The following is a 22,683-nucleotide window of genomic DNA, read 5'->3' on the forward strand; positions in this document are numbered from 1 at the left end:
TCTGACAGAATTTTAAAATCTCCCTAATGTTGCAGATCAGTTGGACTTTATAGTGTAAATTTACAGAAGGCCAGTCCCATAAGATTTTGGTCTTTATCTCACAGCCTCCTATTGTCAAAGGCAGGTCCAGAGAACATAGTGGGTGCAGACCATGGCTTGGGGGTGGCATGATAGATGTGGCTAAGTGCCAAATGGATAAAGGTGTCTAGGATGATGGGGACATTGTTGTAATTGCTGACCACGGACTTTAAGCTGAATGGGGCATTGAGTGGAGTCAGAAGGGCTCCTATGTCCTGGTGTGACAGAAAGAAATGATAAGTGATTTAATCTAGCAGAAGGGTAGAAGAGGATTTTTAGTTCTTATGAGTGAGTGGAAGAGAGAACAGATGGGGAGGTTTCAAGAGAAAGATGAAAGGACAAATTTGAGATCTTGATTGGGACATCTCCCATGAAAAGATCCAGGATAAAGCTATGCAGGTGGAAAGTTGGTATAGATCCGAGATGAAAGCTGTTAAAATTACATAAGGCAAGAGAATGTGAGGAATGTCATCATCATTGTCATCAAGATGCTTTTAGTAAAGCCTGGAATAATCAGATTTGAATTTCAGGTTCTGCACAGAGCAAGGTAGTAGATGCTATATCTGGACACTAGGAATTTACAATCTGCCCCCTCTGGGAGGAGATGAAAACCAGTCTCCCCATTCCTGGAAAAAAGACCTCACTTGTTTTTTGCAAACTGAGAGGAACCAGGAAAACATTTTGGTTACAGGTATTAGCCTAAAATGCTAAAATATGTTGAAACCTACTTTGGCGGACTGAGGGACAGAACACATTTTTAAAAACAGACGTCGAATGGCTTCTTCCTCTTTCACTTTCTGCCACAGTGTCTGCTAGGCAAGGAAAATGACTCATTAATAAATTTAGCCCTGGAGGCCTGACTCAGACTCATTCAGAAACCTCTTAACAACCACCTCACCCAATCTTACTCTACTTTAGCTAATGATATTCTCCAGCTTAGGCTGTCAGAATTATGCCTTACACATGGGTAATGGGTTTTATAGCTTGTACTAGAAGTACGCTAATAGTATGAATTCACATTTTAGTGATGTTAAAGCTGAATGAAGTGAATCACCTTAGGCTAAACATTGAAGAGAAGATGAGATCGTACTTCTTATCCCCAAAATAGCAAGTGTCCACAGCAAAGCACTTAGCTCTAGAGCAGACACTCCAGTTGATAGGTTAAGGTCTGAACCCAGTGACCTCACAGAAATAACTACTACCAAATTTGAAGAAGTGGTAGCAGCTCTTTTAATGAGCAATTGAAGGGTAGAAATCATTTCTTATGAAATTTTGTATTTTCTGTTCCTAGCACAGAACTTGGTAATAGATATTCAAAGCAGATGTTTGTTAAATGATTGAATAAATGAAGTATCTTAAATATCAATTTTTTGGTGATCACTGTCATCCCAGAGAGGAAATAAGAAAATGCACACTTTCTAGCTAAGGCAAACTGTGCAGTTCTCAGCAGTGAAGTGTGCTCAGATCTAAGTATCAAGGATAAAGAAATCTATTGCATTGCAGCTCTTCAGTATCCTTGATCTTATTCTTTTGATTAGTGTTGATGCTAATATCCATGTAGTTTCTGGAGCAGAGGTAGGGGAGGAGCTCAACAGGATTTCAAACAGACCTCCAGCTTCCTGGCTTGGGCTCCCCAAAGCTTCAACTTTTTATATTTATCATCGAAATCTCAGAAGTTTCTATGGCATCCTCTGTGGTGTTAGTCCAGGTAGAGAATCATTGTGTATCATTGAGAAGTCAAATCCAACCAATTCATATTTACTGGCACATCTATAAGAAAGTAATTGAAGAGTTACAAGGTATAGGCTTTGCCTCACGTGTTTTAATCTACCTGGGAGGAACAGATATGAAAAATATGAAAAGATGACAATAAAAGCTGTTAATAGCAATTCGAGATAATAAATACTTGTCACAGGGCAACAGATGACATTCATCTCCCCTTTTCTTGATTCCTACCAGACCCCAACTTTATTAAAGTATCCACTCCTCCTAGGTGATGTGGGGGAGGTTCAGGTGTAGGTCCTAATTAGTATAAGACTTAGCATGTTCATTCTGATTGAGCCAACATTGGTGACATGCCCACTGCTGGACCAGTAACGGTTGCAATGCTACTGCCAGCAATGGGCATGCGACTGATGTTGGCTCAATCAGACTGAAAGGAGAGACTGAGTCACTGCCTGGGGAGAGAGTTCCTGCTCTCTGACACTAGGTATAAACAAAGAAGTATGTCGCCCTAGCTGCTTTTGACAGCCATCTTATGCCCATGAAGAAAGCAGACATAGGATGGCAGTGTGGAGAAAACATGGATCTCCAACAACTCTTTTAAGTTCTCAAATCAACTTCGGAGCATGTCCTAACTCAGAGCTCTTGCTGTGTGAGATAATAAATTTCCCTTCTTGCTTAAGGTGGTTTGGTGGGGGATTTGTTTCCAGTAGGATCTCGAGGAGACAATGACCAATTGCCAAATGCGTGGGCAGATAATAATTACTGTGAGTCCAGAATGAGAAGAGTTCACATCAGGCTAGAGTGGTCAGGACAGCATTCAGAGAAACAGACGCGTTAAGAATGAATAGGGTTTGTACAGAGGAAGCGGCAGGAGAAAAGCATTCCAGTCAAAAATCAGAAGATGGAGGGAGTTTTAAGAGCAGAAAAGGAGTAGGGAGTGCAGAGCTGGGAAGGCAGTGTCAGAGAAGACCTTGAACTCTTACCACATGAAAGTACCTGGAACCTTTCTATTTAGGCAGGAAGGCTTTAGGGGATCAAATTTTAACATGAGGTTTGAGGGGACAAACACCCAAACTTCAGCAATGGCTATATCCCATGGTTAGCACTGAGGTTGTTTTAAGGGAAGTCAAATAAGAGGTTGATATATATGCTATACAAAGAGCTGTTTGAAGTTGACAAGAAAAATGCAAACAACCCAATAGAAAAATGGAGTAAATGGTTAACTATCATGAAAGGGTGCTTGAATTCCCTAAAATTATGGAGGTGCAAATTAAAGAATCAGTGAGGCCGGGCATGGTGGCTCATGCCTGTAATCCCAGCACTTTGGGAGGCTGAGGAGGGCAGATCACAAGGTCAAGAGATCAAGACCATTCTGGTCAACATGGTGAAACCCCGTCTCTACTAAAAATACCAAAATTAGCTGAGTGTGGTGGCGCACGCCTGTAGTCCTAGCTACTCAGGAGGCTGAGGCAGGAGAATTGTTTGAACCCGGGGGGCAGAGGTTGCAGTGAGCCAAGATCGTGGCACTGTACTCCAGCTTGGCAACAGAGCAAGACTCCATCTAAAAAAAAAAAAAAAAAAAAAAAAAAAAAAAAAAAAAAAAAAATTAGTGAAATGTCAATTTCTATGGCAAAAGTTAAAAAGAACTCTACTACCTAGTATTGGTGAGCATGTAGGGAAAACTGTACTTTTATATATTACTGGAGAAAGTATGAAGACTTACTTTCAGCCTTATTTAGTGGAGGCAAAATGACAACGTTTCTTAAAATTAAAAATACATATAGCTTTTACCCCAACCATCCACCTCGGTTTTAATGTTATAGAAATCAAACAGCAATACAACAAGACATAAGTACACAGATATATATTGCAATGCTGCCTGTATGAGGGGGAAGAAATGGGGAAAAAAGAGAAAACTCTTCAAAAGAAGAGAGACTGAATAAATTACAGAATATTATACGCCATCACAGTCATTTGGTGCTGTTGTCAGTTGACATGGAAAGATTTACATGGGGAATAATGATGGCTTAGATTTGTCTAGTGCTTACTGGGTGATAGGTGTGATTTCAAGTTCTTTACATATATAGGCATACCTCATCTTATTGCACACCACTTTACTTGCTTCACAAGTACCACATTTTCCCAAGTGGAAGATGTGTGGCAGCCCTGTATGGAGCAAGTCTATCAGCACCATTTTTCCAGCCACGTGCTCACTTCCTGTCTCTCTGTCATGTTTTGGTAATTCTCACAATATTTCAAACTTTTCATTATTATTATATTTGTTATGGTGATCTGTGATCTATGATTTTTTTAAAAAAAATTTTACTATTGCAATTGTTTTGGGGCATCACAAACTGGACCCATTTAAGACGGCAAACTTAATAAATGTTGTGTGTGTTCTGCCTACTCCACCAACCGGCTGTTCTCCCATTTCTCTACCTTTCCCTCTATTCCCTGAGACACAAAAATATTGAAATTAGGTCAATTAATGACCCTGCAATGGCCTCTAGCTGTTAAAGTGAAAGGAAGAGTCACACATCTCTTACTTTAAATCAAAACCAGAAACAACGAAACTTGGTGAGGAAAGCATGTCAAAAATCAAGACGGGTCAAAAGCTAGGCTTCTTATATCAAACATTTAGCCAATATGTGAATGCAGAAGAAAGGTTCTTGAAGGAAATTAAAAGTGCTACTCCAGCGAACACACAAATTATGATAAATTGAAACAGCCCTATTGCTGATATGGAGAATATTGGAGTGGTCTGGAGAGAAGATCAAAGCAGCCACAACGTTCCTTTAAGCCAAAGCCTAATCCAGAGCAAGGCCCTAACTCACTTCAATTCTGTGAAGGCTGAGAAGAATGAGGAAGCTACAGAAGAAAACGTTGAATTTTGCAGAGGTTTGCTCATGAGGTTTAAGGAAAGAAGCCCTCTCCATAAACTCACAGAGCCCAGAGTTGTAGGGACAAGAAGCAGAGGTCTCCCAAGTGGGTCACTGGGAGTGATGGGAAGCAAGGCCATTCTTACAGCCACACTGTGTTTCCCAGACCCATTTATTCTACCTACTGGGGCCACAGCACAATATGATGGTCATTGATTTATGGCTGCTATTCTTACCAAGGATTCTCCAAGATGATTAATCCCGAATGCCCTAAGGCATCCATTCTACACAACGGATTAACTTTCTGCCTAAGAGTCTAGGGTAGTATTAGCTGTTGACCATCCTTGGAAGAAATAGGAGAATGGAGAAAAGAGTTATGCAAATCATTTTCGGTATGCCTTAAATCTCTCATGGAATTCTGATTTAAAAAGATGGAAGTTGTATCCCATATCCTACAAGACAGCATCTCATCTATACAAGGTAATATCTCCAAGCAGGTACTATGCTTCTGAAAGACCGTTTCACCATTCTACCTGGCTAGTAACTAACTTCTTGATGATGCATTATGTGATAAGGCCAGGAGATTTTATGATTGTATGTCCACTGTCACATCTTCTTTGCTATAAAACAGTCAGTCTCTAGCATTGGTGTAAGAAGGACTGAGTGGGGATAGGGGGTATGGTTAATGGGTACAGAAAAATATATACAGTTAAAAAGAATGAATAAGACCTAGTATTTGATAACATAACAGGGTGACTATAATCAATAATTATTTAATTGTACATTTTAAAATAAAGAGTACAATTGGATTGTTTATAACACAAAGGATAAGTGCTTGAGAGAATGGATACCCCATTTTCCATGATGTGATTATTGCTTGTTGTATGCCTATGTCAAAGTATCTCATGTACCCCATTAATATATATACCTACTATGTACCCACAATTTTTTTTTAAATCAACTGATGGGCTTGTTAAAAAAAGATTTCTGGGCCCTGCCTCAGAGTCTCATTCAGTAAGTCTGTGGTGGGACCCAAGAACTTGCATTTCTAAAAAGTTCCCAAGTGATGCTGATGCCACTGGTCCAGAGACCACACTTTGAGAACCACTGCTTGGGTTCCTTTGTCCAGTGCATTATTACACAAGATGCTAAGTCAATGCATCAGACACTCTATAAGCCTTTGGACAGTACTGCAGGCTATAGCCCTGCAGGCAGGAAAGACAAACCCATACCCAGAATATATGCCACTGTTCCTTCCAAGTGGAGGGGATCCAATGTAATCAACTTACCATCAAGTGATTGGTTGAACTCCTGGAAGGACTGGGTCATATCAGGGGCCTGGCAATGGCAGACTGACAATTGTCAGTGGGAGTATCTAGATCAGCTTTGGTGGGTAGGAGCCTATGCTGTTGAACCCATGAGTAGCTTCCAATCATGCTACTACAGTACTTCATTCACACACCCATTGTGCCAGCACTCTCACCAATGAGAGAGGCTTGCTGGTGTCAACTGGCTAAGTCATTCTGTCTGCTTGATATTTTAGTGCTTTGTTTGTGGTTAATGCTCTCTGGTAGGTGGATAGTATGGATACAATGATTTTCACATTGTGTGCATTCCAATAAGACCATTCACATGCCTCTTTCTCAGATTTCATTGTCCAATCTTTCAATCTTTCTCTTTCCAGACCTTTGACCAACCAGGTGAACAATTTACTAGTGTCTATAAACCCACCTGTATTCTTACTGCAGGCTACTTCCTTTTCCACATGAAGTAGCTGGTGAGGTATACCACCTGAGGCTCTGCCTGTTGGGAGGATTTCTATTTACTGCTGTCTTTCAAGATGTTCTCTGAGTAAGGTAGCAGCATTCACTTTTGGCTCGCATCCACAAGCTCAGCCTTTTTTTTTTTTTCCTCCACTTGGTTATAAGGGACTCTCATGCAGCCACAGGTGTGAGCTGAGAGAAGATGTGGCCAGACAGTGGGGGGTGACATGGGAGTCCAAGTCACCTGCTTGTGTGGCTTCTTTGTTCCTTCTGGCCTTTCTTGTGACCTATCCTGGATGTGCTATTTCCATCTTACAATGGACTGTGGCTGATCCACCTGACTTTATGACTTGGTGAGTCTGCTAGGAACCAGATCATGGGCAATTCTGACCACATGTTCACTTGCTGTTCCATTGTCAGGGATTTCATCTCTACCAAGGGCGAGTAGCATTCAAGTTGTTATCTTTTGAAAGGTGTATGATTCTCTGCTGTACATGGTAGGCCTCGATCTAAAACCCTTGGAGTCTATATTGTGATTCTCCTACTAGTCTTGCCTTAAACACCACATGACAGCTTTTCTTACCATGGATGTCTCTAATATTATAAAGTCTGCTGGGTCATATTGTCCAAAAAGCAGGGTGGCCTGGACCACAGTCTGGACTTGCTACAGAGCTCTTACTTGCTCTGGGCCTGTCTCAGAGCTGGAAGCCTATGTCACCCATTAAATGAGTTGTATTAGCATTCTCCCATCCTCACAATGCCTAGTTAATCCTTTCTCCAGTGCATGGCTACCAGAGTAAATGATGGTAGGACCCTTTTAGGAAGGACTGGGTGACTCATTACCAACTGTTTGCTGTGGTGTTGCAGTGTCCTGTCTCCCAGGAAAGCATCTCCTTCTTATAATGGGATCTGTGTCTGAAAATTAGTTCAGACCAGAAACTGAGTCATGAACTTACCTTCTTTGTTCCCTTCAGTCTTTACTTCCAATCTTTCAGCAAGTCTGTTGGCTTCATCTCCAAGGTGTTCATTTAGCCTTTCTTTCTTTTTTTTTTTAGACAGAGTTTTGCTCTTGTTGCCCAGGCTGGAGTGCAGTGGCGCGATCTCGGCTCACTGCAACCTCTGCTTTCTGGTTTCAAGCAATTCTCCTGCCTCAGCTTCCCAAGTAGCTGGGATTACAGGCGCCCACCACCACATCCAGATCATTTTTGTATTTTTAGTAGAGACGGGGTTTCACCATGTTGGTCAGGCTGGTCTCGAACTCCTTACCTTATGATCCACCTGCCTTGGCCTCCCTAAGTGCTGGGATTACAAGCGTTAGCCACCGTGCCTGGCCCACTTAGCCTTTCTATTCTAGGTGCTTAGGATTACAGAAGTAAAGAGAAAAACCCCAGGTTCCATGTTGCATATATTTTAGTGAGTTATGCAGACCACATATATAAATAGGTAAACATATAACACAATATCAGATGACAAGCACCATGAAGGAGAATAAATTGGGATAAGAGGCTGGAGCATGATGGGGGGCAGGGAGTGGCAGTGGAGTGGAGTGGGGTGTGCTTTTGTAGATAGGGTGGCCAGGACAGGTCTCTTTGGAAAGGTGACATTTAGGTAGAGACATACCTCAGGTGGAGAACTAAGGCATGTGAGTGAATGGAGGAAGTGTATTCCAAACTCTGCCTAGTTATCTCCATCTACATTCCTGCCATCCTAGCTCCTGGTGCCACTGTCAGCAACCTCCTAACTAGTGCTCCTGTTTCGATCTTCCCATTTGCACAATCCATTCAACATGCAGCAAATGATCTTTCCAAAGCATAAGTTTAATTCAAGCCACTCATCTGCTGAAAACCTTCCAATGCCTTCCTGTTGCACTTAGAAAGAAATCCAAACTCTCACTGTTACTTTCAAGTTTCCACATCATCTGGCCCTGTCTACCTTTCTAACCTTATTTCTTCCCACCTCCCTCTCACTGACCACCCTCCTGTCACTCTGGCTTACTTCCTATTTGAAACAGTGGAGGTAGGGTTCTCCCTCAGTGCCATCATGTGTGGCTCCCTCTGCTTGGATTATTTCTGCCCCCCGCCCCCCAACCCCCAATCCCTTAACACTGTGGATTCATCTTACAATTCGGAACTCACCTCCTATGTCACCTTCTCAGAGGTGCCTGCCCTGAAACCTCCCCATCTAAGATTGACTGCACTTGCCTCCACTGTCAGTCCACCTTATCACTTTTTTCACAGCACATATCACTACATGAAATGTTATGTATTTAAATTGCTATTCTGTTTCTATTTTGTCTCTCCCTCTCCCATTTCTCAGTGAGCTCCATCACTGAAAGGCTCTTGCCTCTCTCAATCAGTGCTCTATCCTCTGCACCCCAATAAAATAGTCACTCAATTCATATTTGTAGAGTAAAGAAATGAGTCAATAAGAAACCCCTTCACCTGGTGCTTGAGCCTCTCTCCACCAAAATTTTATTGCTACGTGTGAAATTAAACCCAATAATGTGTTTATGGCCCAGTCCTGAGCCTTTTAAGAAGCCATGCTCGACTCACCACCTCCCACTCTCATACATTAGCCAGTTCTCAATAACCCCTGGCAACCTGGAGAAGATCTCAGCTTCCTTCTTGAATGTAATCAATGCAAACCACTCTGGGACCAATTTCATAACCTGTTCCTGTCTGTCAGCCTCCTGGCCTCCTGCTTTATTCCCCCACATAGGGCATGCCCTTGCTTTGAAGTTTCCTCAGGCATCAGTAACAGAGGACCAGGTGCCTGCATCATCATCCCATCTCCGCTTGTGAATTTTCCATACAATGTGCACTGATACTGAAGACAGTTTCAGTATCACTTTCACTTGTGACTTTTCCACTCAATTTCTTCTTTCCACGTTTTTATCTGCCACGCTCTATGGCAACTGTGTTCCCAGATTTATCTGACTGTTTTCCTCCCCACAACACACTATGTTGAGTTAAAAGTCTAAAGTCTAGCCTCTCCCCAGGCACATTCTTTCTGTGCATGCAAAATGTAAACCACCCATGGCCAAGAACCTAGTATTCCAGGATTTTAAGCCAATGGGCCCCAAATCCAAATCCAGTTTGTCAACACCACCTGGGCAGGTAGTCATCGATCTCCCAGCTCTTTCCCTTTCATCTCAAATCCAGATTCTCAGTAGTATTAAGTGATAGAAAACAGCACCTGTGCCCCAAGTCATTTGGTGTTTTTATTCAAGAGTTAATATTCTCCAAAGATACTTTCCTGAGGGCCTCTAATTGTCTGTTTTCAGACCCAAATACTGCTTCTGTTTTCCCTCTGCAACAATCAGGTTTCCTGTGGACAGGTCGGGGTTTTGAAGGTCTCTTTACAATCAATTCTGATATTGGCCAATAATCTCTTTGTTCTCATATTTCTGTATACCTAGAGCTCTTTCTATTAGATGTATTGAAACTATTCGTGCCTTAAAAATATAGTTCCATATGGAGATGAAATCCCAGAGTCAAGAGATCTGTGTGTCCCACATGAAAAAGAATGGGTAGCTGAAAACAAAAAGGAGATAGTAGAGGAAAAATGAACTCAGTTCCTGGCAAGAACTATGATGCCCACGGATACATGAGAACTTCTAAAACCTGCCAATGGAAAAGGAGGAGTTGATGAGGTCACCTTATGTTCCACTTTTTTGCCTCTCATCATGGGCCATAAACTTTGTAGAATAATCAGAATTTTTGCTGGAGTACCTTCCACATTTAAGTTATAGATCCAATATTAAACAACAATAACTACTGGAAAATGAGAACATAAAGCTCTTTTCCAAATGGATTGCCCAGTTTATTTATGTAATTATGAATGTAGCTAATGCTTCAAGTTGCAAAGCTGGAGCATGAAGTGGTCGAAGAAACAGGTAGTTCAAAACAGCCACCACCAAGAGAACAGAATCCAGCAGGGCAATCCAGAATCCCCAGGGTTTAGAATGAAACCTAGGTTCCAATGTCAGCTCTCTCAGATATGCGCTCTATAACATTTAATCTCTGGATGTTACCATAATCCTATGTAAAAATGGGAGTGAAGATTCCTTTCCAGGTTATTCTAAGGATGTAATGACATAGTACACAGGATAGCACCAGCATGGTGCTTGGCACCTGAGTACTCAAGAAGTGTGAGTTTACTCTTCTTTTTACTAGGTGGCCATCCCAAACTCTGAGATTTTAGACCCCATACAAACATTAGACACTCCTTGCTGTGCCCCTTTGAAAAGTAAGAGGAAATAGCTTTGTTCAACCTTCTTAAAAGGCCATTGGCCAGAACAACATCCTTCCATACCTACTTAATAACGGTTAGAAAGGAAAACCTCAAGCTTTGCTACCAAAGGGATGTTTGATATTGGAATGCAGGGAGTGTCATGGTATCCATGTTTCAGCCCAGTGGGAATTTCAACTTAGACCTCAAACCAGAGAAATCTTAATTCTATCAAAAAGTGTATACATGGAAGAGGAACAATAGAAGTTGGTAAGTCAAAACTTGATGAGAACAGAACAATCTGGTGCACTGAGGAAGAGCACCTGATTTGTTTAGTGATGAAGACCCGGACTTCTGTGTCTTAATTTGCTGTGGACAATTTTGTTGTCTAAATTAATGTAGAGCAAGGTTTTAAAACTATGGTTCTCATTTCAAATTATGACCTTAGTCATTCCCAACAAAACATTTAATTGTCTTTGTGAAGTTAAAGAAATCTCCAAGTTAAGCAAAACCTCAGGAAGAGCAAAACCCTGGCCACTGCCAGTGTGCCCTAACTCTCCTCTTCCTGTTTCTGTGGCAAACTCACCCCACAGTGCTCATTCCCACTGACGTGGGATGTGCTGTCAGATTTGCAGTTAAGATTTTGGGGCCCAGAACAAGTAAAGGCAGGTGAGAACTCTGATGACAGGGCTCCGTTTGTCTAGGGCTACTGCGTGCTGTGTTGGCCATGGGCAGAGCTCCCTTCACAAGGAGGAGGAGGAATGTGTTCTCTTAGATAATGCCAATGGATATTGACCACTGATTGGCCCCAACTAGCCTCTCTGTTTCTACTCTCTGCTGTTTGTATATTACTAGCTTTGTTGCTGCTTTTCTGAATACCAGGCCTGCTTCCATGTAGCACACAGCTCTGCTTCCTCCCTGGTACCCAGTTAGATTTAAGCCTCACTTCAGATCCTCACCGCTATTGTTCACTGAACACAGGTCTCTAGGTCTTGCCTAGCAATCAGCTGTTTTTTGTTACTCCTCCTGGGCAGAGCCTGCGTGGCCTTAGCAGGCAGCCATTCTCAGTTGTCTTTACCTGGTCTGGTTAACCTAGGTCTGGCAAGCTGCCCGTAGGGTCCAGCCTGGCCTGCCCTGGCCTTGTCTGGCCTTGGCACTGGGTGTTGGGGGTGTCCCACAGCTTTCCTCAAGGGACAGCCTGTACCTGAGTTGGCCCAAGCCAAAAAGGAGGCCTCCTCTTCCTTTTCTGGATTTGTGGTTCGCTAGTTATTCCCCAACCCTACCACAGTTGCCTTGGCAGCAACACACCCTGGGGCCTGCTGGGAAAATTCCACACTCTGATTTGGCACCTGTTCCTGGTAGCAGACCGGCCTGAGCTGCTGGGGAAGAACACAGGCATGATGAGTTAGATATTGAACTGATCAGGGCAGCAGGGGAGTTCCTTTCCATGAGAGTGGCCTGCAAAGCAGAATTAAGGAAATGGTTTCTTTTCTTTCCTCTGTTAGCAATAAATCTCTGTGCCCCAGGACGGCCTCAGCTTGGCAGGTTGATACTCAGATGATTGCTGATGGCCTACGTGCCAACCGCAAGGCAAGCTTGAGCACTGCCAACTCAGCCTCCACAGAGAATCCCTTCTCTGGGAATGAGAGGTGCCGTTCCAAACCCCAGCGAGCTGGAATGTGTCCACTCCTACCCCTTGCATGTCGCTACAGTGCACAGTGGTCAGCTGAATCAGGAGGGCAGGGGAGCGGCCTGTCTGTACGGGAAATGTTAGGCCATGCTCTGAAACCTGAGACATAAAGAGAAATTTGGCCATGGAGGAGCTGTGGTTCCAAAACTGATAAAAATGTTCCAAGATCTTGCTGTCATATGCTTGATTGCACCAATCCTCAGAATGGCAAATGAGCTTCCATCTTAATTATAGCTTGGGAAGGACGTGTAGACAGCTCTTTGACTTCTGTTTCATTCTGTCCATTCCAAATGGCTGCTTCCAAAAGGGGGAAAAAGAAGAAGAAAAGAAGAGACATAAATAACACTCCATGGACTGTCTCATTTGCCCTGGAAACTCTCCTAAAAGGTTAATGTTGCTCCTCATGCTTCTGGACATGTGCGGGTAGCATGCTGGGGGCTGGGAAGTCTCTCCAGACTCCTGCTGCTATAATGCCCGACCAGGCGGAGAGGGACGGGTACCAGGCAGCACAGAAACAAGTTCTGGTAAACCATTGTTGCCATCAGGGTTATGTGTGTAACAAGAAATCTCATGAGGAGAGAAATCTCAGTTTCCTTCCCTGAGAAAAGAAAGGAGCAAGAAAGGGAAGGGAAGAGTGGTATTAATGCCTTCAGGGTGCCCAGAAGAAAGAGAAGCCCTTGGACAATGAGGAAATCAAATCTCCATCTGCCTCAGATGATGCTGGTAACATCCGGAGCCCCAAGGAAAGGGGCCCTTCACCTCCTGCTTGAAACATGATAGATTTCCAGTGCCAAGTGTCCTGACCAAGTATTTTGTGGCAAAGATAAAAGACAGGAGGAAATGGGTCAAAAACCCCAGTGTAGACTGTCTTTGGGGAAAGAGCCAAAGAGCCGAGTTACTCTATCTTCATATAGTCTGAATCCTTAAAGTACAAAGCAGGGAGCCCCAGCCTCACCCAACTGAATAGGCCATAAGGTGCCAGAGGATGTGGCCAGAATGTAGCTCTGCTGTAAGGGAGAAACTTCCCAGGGTCCTGCTGGAAGATGTGGGGCTCCTTTTGGTGAAGAGAAGGTATCCATGGGGAAGGTATAGAAGTCACCCAAAAGAGGCAGAGATTCAGGATGCCTGTGAAAGTGAGGCAGGAATTCAGCTAGTACAAGTTGAAGGCAAATAGGGCTATAAACACGGCTGCCCTAAGTAGGCTAATGGAGAAATGGACCCAAGGCCACAGAGGGCAAAAGCAAGATGCAATGAGTTTGGCCACTGGATTCCCTGGGCCATGAGAATAGCCCCTTTCTCCTGCTGCCTCCCAGCCTCATGTGATTCTCATGTGCTGAGTGCAGGCTGGCGGAGGGCTTTGAAATCAGCTCCCACTGGTGCTGGAGGTGGGCCGCGTGCCCGGATGCCCTATGAATCACCTGCAGCAGGAGGAGCTCGTCACTCTCCCATCTGCCATCCCTGCTCTCAGCATCCAAATCGAGTTGGAAGCAGGAAATGGGCCCAGGGACCTCAGCCTTCTCCCTCTTTCCTGCCCCACTCACTGGGAAGGGAGTCAGCCTTAAGTCATTAACCTTGAGACTCCCTGGCTGTCCAGGGTGGGCCTGTTGTAGCTGTGGGGCCCAACCCCCAGCCTGCTAGAGACCTCTGTATTGGCCGGCTTGGGCTGCCATATAAAATACTGCAGATGGAGTGGCTCAAATAACAGAAATGTATTTCCTCACTGTTCTGGAGGCTAGAGGTCCAAGATCAAGTGCCAACAGGCTTGGTTTCTAGTGAGACCCCTCTTCCTGGCTTGCAGACACTCATCTTCTGGCTGTGTCCTCACGTAATTTTTCCTCTGTGCAAAGTACCCCTGGTACCTCTCTTCTTATAAGGCCACCCATCATATTGGATGAGGGACCCATCCTTATGACCTCATTTAACCTTAATTACCTCTTAAAGGTCCTGTCTCCAAATACAGTCACATTTAGAGTTAGGGCTTCAACATATGAATTTGGGGAGGAGGACACTATTTGCTCCCTTATGGTGCCCCAGCAAGTGTAATTGCTTATGAGGGGTGCTGGAATGGATTCCTTGGAATCAGGAAGCAAACAGTTTGTCTGGGGACTTCAGAACTAGCACCTCAGCCCTATCAGCACATAAGGCATCCAGTGTGCCTCATCTGCTCTTGTGATCTGGCTGGGGATGGGGCATCGGCATGGCCATCTGAAAGAGCCTTTATTGTTGGCTTGCTTATTTTTCTACTTGGTGGTGGGTGGGGAGGGTTAGAGGCAAATTCCTGTTGTGCTTCTACTTCTATTAATATTCTTCAACCACACGCATTTATTTAGGAAATCACATAATCTTAAAAATGCTAGGGACCTTGAGGGGTCTTCTGGCGTGGTCGCTTGCTTCTGGGTAGCTCTGTGCCATGAAATCATTCAAGGCAGAAGAAGAATGATCCTAGCTGCAAAGATCCATTTTCCTCCCACCTCCAGCATCTGCCAGATGCTCTGAAAATTTCACAGACGAAAGAAATGGCTCCATTAACAATGATAAGTACTCAAACTAAACAAAATTTATAGAGCAGGCTAGGATTGATTTCCTTAAAAAAAGTATTGATTGCTTAGTATATATCAGTCACCAGTGAAACTGAGGGTTGGAGGGATTTAGTAACTCCCCATAGACCTAGCTAATACATAGGAGGATCAGGGTTAGGACACACATCTTCTCCACTCCCACTTCAGTACCCTTACTATAATGCCATAAGGAAGGGAAGGAAACAGGAAATCTGATTTAAACAATAAAAACTTTAATTATGGAATTTCTTTTAAACAGTACATTTTCATGAAAATGTATTTGTGACTCGGCAAAAATATCTTTGCTGGCAAAATTCAAGAGGGACCCAAATCCTATATAATCAGGTGATTCTAAGATTTATGAGGAGCCAGGCTTGGTTGCTCATACCTGTAATCTCAGCTACTTGGGAGACTGAGGCAGGAGGATTGCTTGAGCCCTGGAGTTCAAGACAAGCTTGGACAAGACAGTGAGACCCCATCTCTTTAGAAAAAAAAACACTACTTATGAAAGCAAGGTTTTCACTAGCAGGGTAAGCATGGCCCTGATAATTTGATTTCTGACACCATGCTTAGCAAAACCCTTCCTTTTGGCCGCCCCCATCTTAATGAGTACAAAGTCAAATAAGTGAGGCCCCAAGCAAGGAGCAGGCTTAGAGAATGAGGGCCATGACTCTCCTAAGGTGAGGCAGGCTCACCATGTGGCCATTTGGTCCACTCACAAACTTTCTTTAAAAGCCAGAGAGCACTTAAAACTTCTCCTGTTGCTACTTCTGTCAGATGAGATCAAATTGGTCCTTCTCAGCACACCTGCTCCCTCAAGGATGGCAAATTGGGGAAGACGTGTTAGGGCTCTCCAGGGGGACAAAACCAATAGGAGATATATATATATATATATATATGTATATATATATAAAATATGTGTGTGTGTATGTATGAGTTTATTATGTGTATGTGTATATATATATATGAGTTTACTATGTGTATATGAGTTTAATATACATAGATGAGTTTACTCTTTCTCTCTATATATGAGTTTACTATATATATATGAGTTTACTAGGGAGAATTGGCTCACATGATTACAAGATGACATCTCACTATAGGCTGTCTGCAAGCTAGGGAAAGAGAGAAGTCAGTAGTGGCTTAGTCCAAGTCCGAAAGCCTTAAAACCAGGGAAGGCAACAGTGCAGCCTTCAGTCTGTGGCTGAAGGTGCAGGAGTCCCTGCGAAGCTGCTGGGGCAAGTCCCAGAATCCAAAAGCAGAGGAACCTGGAGTCTGATGTCCAAGGGCAGGAGGGGAGGAAGCAAGCCTCTGGCATAGGAAGATAAAGAGAGTCAGAAGACTGAGCAAGCAAACTTTTGCCTGCTTCTGCCTGCTTTGTTCTAGCCGCACTGCCACCCACATTGAGGGTGGGTCTTCCTCCTCCAGTCCACCAACTCAAATGTGAGTCTTCTCAGGAAGCATCCCCACAGACACACCCAGAAACAACACTTTACAAGCCATCTAGGCATCCTTCAATCTGATCAAGCTGACACTTCATATTAACCATCACAGAAGGTATGATGGGAGTCTCCCATCCCTCACCAATGCAGTCATAGCTAACCTGGCATGCGTGGCCTCTTTCCCACTGATCTTTGATGTGATTCAGAATCCCTCTCAACATAGCACTCAAGAGGGAGTTGACATGTGAACCAACACCCAGTTGCCAGCTTGGTTTTTTTTTTTTCACCTGCTGCTTTCGATTCAGAAGGGTGCTGGAAGCTTTCACCCATCTCTTTAGTTTGCTCTTTATTTACATTCAACCATGGCAGGGTCACAAATTAACTTCAGGCCACGAAGATGTCTAGATAAAGTACTTTGGTATTGCTCCATAACTGCTCTCTGTTGCCCTTACTGGACAATGGGGAGGGGACAAGGAAGGGTTCTGTACTTTAGATCAGCACTGCTCAAACCTGAATGTGCCTGTGAACCCCCTAGGGGCCTGGTCAATATGCAGATTCTGTTTCCTTAGGTCTGGAGTCTCAGGTCTGGGACCTCAGAGTCTGTTTCTAATGAGCTTCCACCTGAAGCTGTTGGTTTGGGGCTCATACTTTGAGTAGTAAGGCTTTTAGACACTATGAGAAGCCTAGTCTGGTATCATAATTTAAATAGTCTCCTTATGAAACTCTTTAGTCTCTCTTACATACAATACTCAGTTGTTCAGAGTTCTGTTCCCTCCCCTTGCTCCTCTCAGGGATGGTGTCTGGGTATATGAGGAAGGAGTGTGTCTTCAGTACCTCCGTGGCAGAATGGGGAGAGGGTATCCATGAGTCTACATGGAGTCTCCAGGGTCACCCCGTGGCAGGTCTGGGCTGCTTCGTGGTCTGGTGACCACTAAGTTACCACCAGGCTCCTCTCTGGGCCTGTGTCCAGACTAGGAAGTTAATCTGAAAGAGTGATCTTGTGAAGATATTAATAAATGACATTGACTTCTCATGTCAACACAGAAAATCTATGAGCATCCAGAGAATTCTAAGCACAATGGCAGCCTGGTATTTGGGAACAGGGGATTTCCAGTGACTCTCACATCACATGAAGCTGCGTATTCCATCCAGGGGTAAGGTTGAGCTAAGATGCTTGGCATCTCCAGACCTCAGTTTCTTTTTCTGTAAGCCATATCTCATGGTAGTACTTGTTACTGTCCTCCCTTAGCTGCAGAGAAGTACAGTGAATCTACTTTCGGTTTTGCCTCAATCCAAATGCAACCTGAACCCTTCTGAAGTAAAAGAGGATGGATGGAAGTTAATATCAAGTATGCCTGAGGATCCTGAACCCCAAATGGTGAGAATTTCAGAGCTAGGGGAAAACTTAACAATTGGTGACTTTTTACTAACTATGATTTAGCCCCCCATTCATCCATCTACCTGGCCACCAATGTTTGTTAAGCATTTAAATGGATCACAGAGCAATGCACTAGGCAACAGTCAGTCATTTGAGATAAATGAACATATAAAGTTCAAGGCCACACTTCAAAGCACAAATTTCCTGTTGCCTTAATTTTCAACAGGAATGGAGCATAATTTCATTTCTGTGTAAAACTTGCTTCATGGGACTCTTGACGTGAGTCCTGTTGAAAGCCCCTTTAAGGAACACTGTCAAGAATCCCTGACATTTTCTCTGGATAATGCAAACCAGGGGCTTTTAGAATGCTCCACAGATTGTCACCAGAGCTCCCATTTACTTGCAAATCCACTTGACTACCAAAAGTGAAATGAGGAGAGCAGCCATTCTTGTAAATAGAAAGAGGTCATTATTGCACTGATGGAAACAAGTGGCCCAGACCCTTCCACCAAACTAATACATTCTCCCAGCCCCTTTTCAGTTTGTTTCACATTTTGGAAAGAAGGAGCAGACAGATTGGGTGACTTGCCCAAGGCCACAAAATATGCCACAACCAAGGTTTGGAATGAGACATGTCGTTCCTGGCTCGCAGTACCTTTTCCTCACAGTCCTACCTCTCTTTGACTACAGGGGTACCGGGGCTGCCATGAAGACAAAAAGGAACAAATTAGAAAGTGTCATGCAGCTGTATTATTTTTATAGTCCTATTGTATGTGACATCTGCCTGTTGTGAATTTGCTCTGTAGATGAAGAAAGCTAAGGATTTCATCATTTGGACAGCGAGTAAGGTCTGGTCACCAGTCCTGGAATTTATGGGAGGGCAGCCAGTCCTTGAGACTTTGAAAAGGGAATGCTGATGGGCTTCGCCTCCAGCCCTGCCTCAGCTTGAGCCAACCATGTCAAAGGCAAGCAACTTAGCCGTGTACTATAGAGCAGGAAATTAACTCAAGGTCAGCAGTCCCAAGAGTGGAGATGTGAACAATGCACTGTGAATGCTCAAATGTATCTCAGCCTCAGTACCCTAACCATCCCAAAATACTGACCAACTTCAGGAAATGAATATGAATTGTCTTACCTAGCACTCTTGTAATTCACTAATATGGGAAGGCAGCCCTGAGCCTCAAGTTCCTTAACCAACTCTTGCTAACTCCCAACCTTTGGGGTCACAGGGCACTGGACGGATCCTATGCTTCAGCTGGTCAGTACCTGGCTGGATCCAAGCCTTGAACGAACAGACCAACAGAAGCTATGCTTCTCTACACTTCCCTGCACATCACTCATGTCTGGAATTCCCATCTTGACCACAGCCTGGGGGGTGGCCTCTCCCCAGCACCTATGAAAACCACACCTGATGTTCGAACACACATCAGATGCCCATTGGATCCTGTCCTCAGATCTTCTGGCTAACCTGGCTGAAGTAGCCTCTGCAACTGGGGTTTTCATCTCACCTAAGTCTGTATCTTAGATTTTTTCTTCTTCCCACCAGTATAAGTTTTGGCAAGTGCGGCAAGGGTGCCAACTCCCATTATGACATACATGGTCAGGGTAGAGTTAGGTGCGGGACCGTGTATTAGAAACTGTAGAAGTAGTAAGGGATTTTTTTTTTTGTTATAAATGCATGGGGTACAAGTGTGATTTTGTTACATGAATATATTGAGTAATGGGAAAGTCAGGGCTTTTAGTATATCCATCACCTGAATAACATACATTGTATCCATTAAGGAATATCTCATCGTTCACCTCCCTCCCTTATCCTTCCAAGTCTCCAGTGTCTATCCTTCTACACCCTACATCCCTGTGTACACATTATTTAGCTCCCACTCATAAATGAGAACATGTAGTATTTGTCACCCTGTTTCTGAGCTGTTTCACTTAAAATAATGACCTCCAGTTCCATCCACGTTTTTGCAAAAGACATGATTTTATTCTTTTTATGGTTTAATAGTATTCCATTGTGTATATATGCCACATTTTCTTTATCTGGTCATCCACTGATGGACATTTAGGTTGATTTCATGACTTTGCTATTGAGAATAGTGCTATGATAAACACACGAGTGCAGTCATCTTTCTGGTATAATTATTTCTTTTTCAAGACAAGAAGTAGATACCCAGTAGTGGGATTTCTGGATCAAATGTAGTTCTATGCTGAGTTCTTTGGGTAATCTGTAGCAGTAGTCCAGGGATTGGCAGGGCGAGTTACACACACTCCCTTCCTAGGGCCTGTACCTCAGCTTCCTGGAGAAATGGCCTTGATTACTCTGATAACTACAACCAGCGCAGTACCTCCCTTAGATCTGGCAGCCAGGGCCCTGCCCCATGTCTCATGCTTTAGAGGTTTCTGCCCTGACCTGGCCTGCTCTGATCCTAGCCAGATGAGTGAGGAGCCCACAGGTCTGAGGGGCATGCTTGCCCAGTCTACACACTCTCTCTTCTAGACCACTCTTTGGAGTCCTGGGGCCCTGTAATTTCCACCCAAAAAGCTCAAGGCCAAATTCTAGGACTTGCCTGATGCCTTTTCCCCTGTTCGTCCTGGGGTAATAGCCAATGAGTGCTTTGTGAGAGGCAGGTGGTAGGGGTTGGGGGCTGTGTACCAGTGGGCTGAGGTGTCCAACATCCGTGCATGAGGCCCCCATGATGTGGGTTACAGCCTCTGTGTGTACTCCTGCCCAGATGCCCATGCAGGCCACAGGGTGAGAAACCCCACATATTTCTTTTCTGGAATGCTTTTCTCTTCCCATCAGCTAGGTCAGCTCATCAGTTCTCATGGTTTCAAATACCAGCTTCATACTTATTGGAACCCTTCCTTTACTCCCTGATATCAAACCCATCAGCAAATTCTCCTGATTCAAGCTCAAATGTCTTTTCTCTCCCTCTCTGCTGCTATCCCTTTGGCTCAAGCCACCATTGTCTCTTGCCTGGACAACTGAGATAACCTATTCAATGGTTGCTCTGCTTCCACTATTGGCCTCCTACAATCCATCCTCCTCATAGTGGCAAAAGTGCTTTTCTGTTCATGTGAGCTGGATCATGCCCTTCCCCTGCATGAAAGGGAGAAATGACTTCTCACAGCCTTGTGAGCATGGCCCTTGCCTGCCTCCCCTCCTCCTGTCATGCACTCTTCCTTCTTCTGCATACCTCTTCAGGCTGGCCCTTCAGTTCCTGCAGCACAGAGGCCTTCCCACACCTTGCACAGTCACCAGCATCTCACATGGGTTCTTTGCTGAAACACTGACTCCAAGAGCCTTCCCTGAGCCATCTAGCTAAAGATCACTCATTCCCTGCATTCATTCTCCTCAGCCCCTTGTGTGTCCCCGGCATAGCACTTAACGTATTTGAAATTATTACATTGTTTTGTTTTTTGTTTTTTTTTGAGACAGAACCTCACTCTGTCACCCAGGCTAGAGTGCAGTGGCATGACCACGGCTTCAAATTCTTGGCTTCAGGCAATCCTCCCACCTCAGCCTTCCGAGTAGCTGGGACCACAGGTGCATGGCACCACGTCCAGCTAATTTTTCATTTTTTGTAGAGACAATGTTCCACTCTGTTGCCCAGGCTGGTCTCAAACTCCTGAGCTCAAGTGATCCTCTCACTTCAGCCTCTCAAAATGCTGGGATTACAGGCATGAGCCATTGTGCCCAGCCAAAATTAGTATTTCAAATCATATGTGTTTTAAATTGCCTATGCTACTAGGATATAAGCTCTTTAAAGGCAAGGGCTCTGACTGTATTGTTCACAGTTCTCTCCCCTGTGCCCAAAGCAGTGCAAGGCATGTAGCTGGCACTGGATAAACATTTATTATGTGTGCAGTGAATACCAGGGAAGGACTGTTGGATGTGGCAGACAGATAAGTGAGAATGCCATCTTCTATGTCCCTCGGGGACTCAGGCCCACTCATTTTTCCACACGCCAGAGTCAACCACTGATGTTTCAATTTCCCTTTTCTCCTGATCACTCATGTTGGTTTCTAGATCCTCTGAATGTGCCCTCAGAGGGTCCTTGCTAATCTGTGTCTAAAGAAAGAATGTAAGACCCTGGCTAAAGCTTACGCTAAGAAATTCCACTAGGCCTTAGCTATTGAAGGAAACAGATTCCCACCCAAGAGTGACAGGTTACAGCTCTGCTCACAGGGAGACCCGTCCTCAGAGAGCCCCGTGGGGTTGCTGAGGCACAAAATTTACAGAAAGCCTTTCTGTTTGGGGTGGTGGGTTTTCACTGCTTTGTTTTCTTGTGTGCTCAGTGGCTTGTTCCTAACTCGCGGCCAATCACCACACTGCCAGATGGTGCAAAAGATTTACCGGAATTTCGTTTTCAAATAAACCACAAGCTTGGATGAGCTAATGTTGTTCCACATAAAAAAGCCACAAAACTGGACAAATTAACATTGTTTCAAGAAAGGAAACTTGTCCGGGCCATCAGGTCTGCCCTCTCAGGGGGCACCAATATCTGCACCAAGACACTGGGGACGCCCCTGCCTCCCTTACCGCTGACTCCACAAAATAACTTAGGGGGAATTATATTTTCCTGTGGAACCGAATCATTTCTGTCAAGTTCATCTCAGTTACACCAAGAGTCTGAGGATGGCAATGCCTCTTCTGGCCTGTCAGCAATGGTTGCAGTCTCTCCCAACACTGCCTGTGAGCGCTCCCGGGACAGGGCCACTAGCCCAGCAGGTCAGCTTGGGCTGCTTAGCAGGGACATTTAGCATGATTTATAAACCACAATGGCATGGGTGAGAGTGGCTTCCGGGAAGGCCCCACCCTCAGCAGCAGTGGCCATAAAGCCTAATGGAAAAAGCTTCCGTGATTGGGATCCTGGATTCTCACCCCTGCTGTACCACTTAGTGGCAGAACCATGAACAGATTGAAAGACTCTAAAGAA

Source organism: Pan troglodytes, chromosome 10 (assembly GCF_028858775.2).
Source record: "Pan troglodytes isolate AG18354 chromosome 10, NHGRI_mPanTro3-v2.0_pri, whole genome shotgun sequence".
Classification (NCBI taxonomy): Eukaryota; Metazoa; Chordata; class Mammalia; order Primates; family Hominidae; genus Pan; species Pan troglodytes.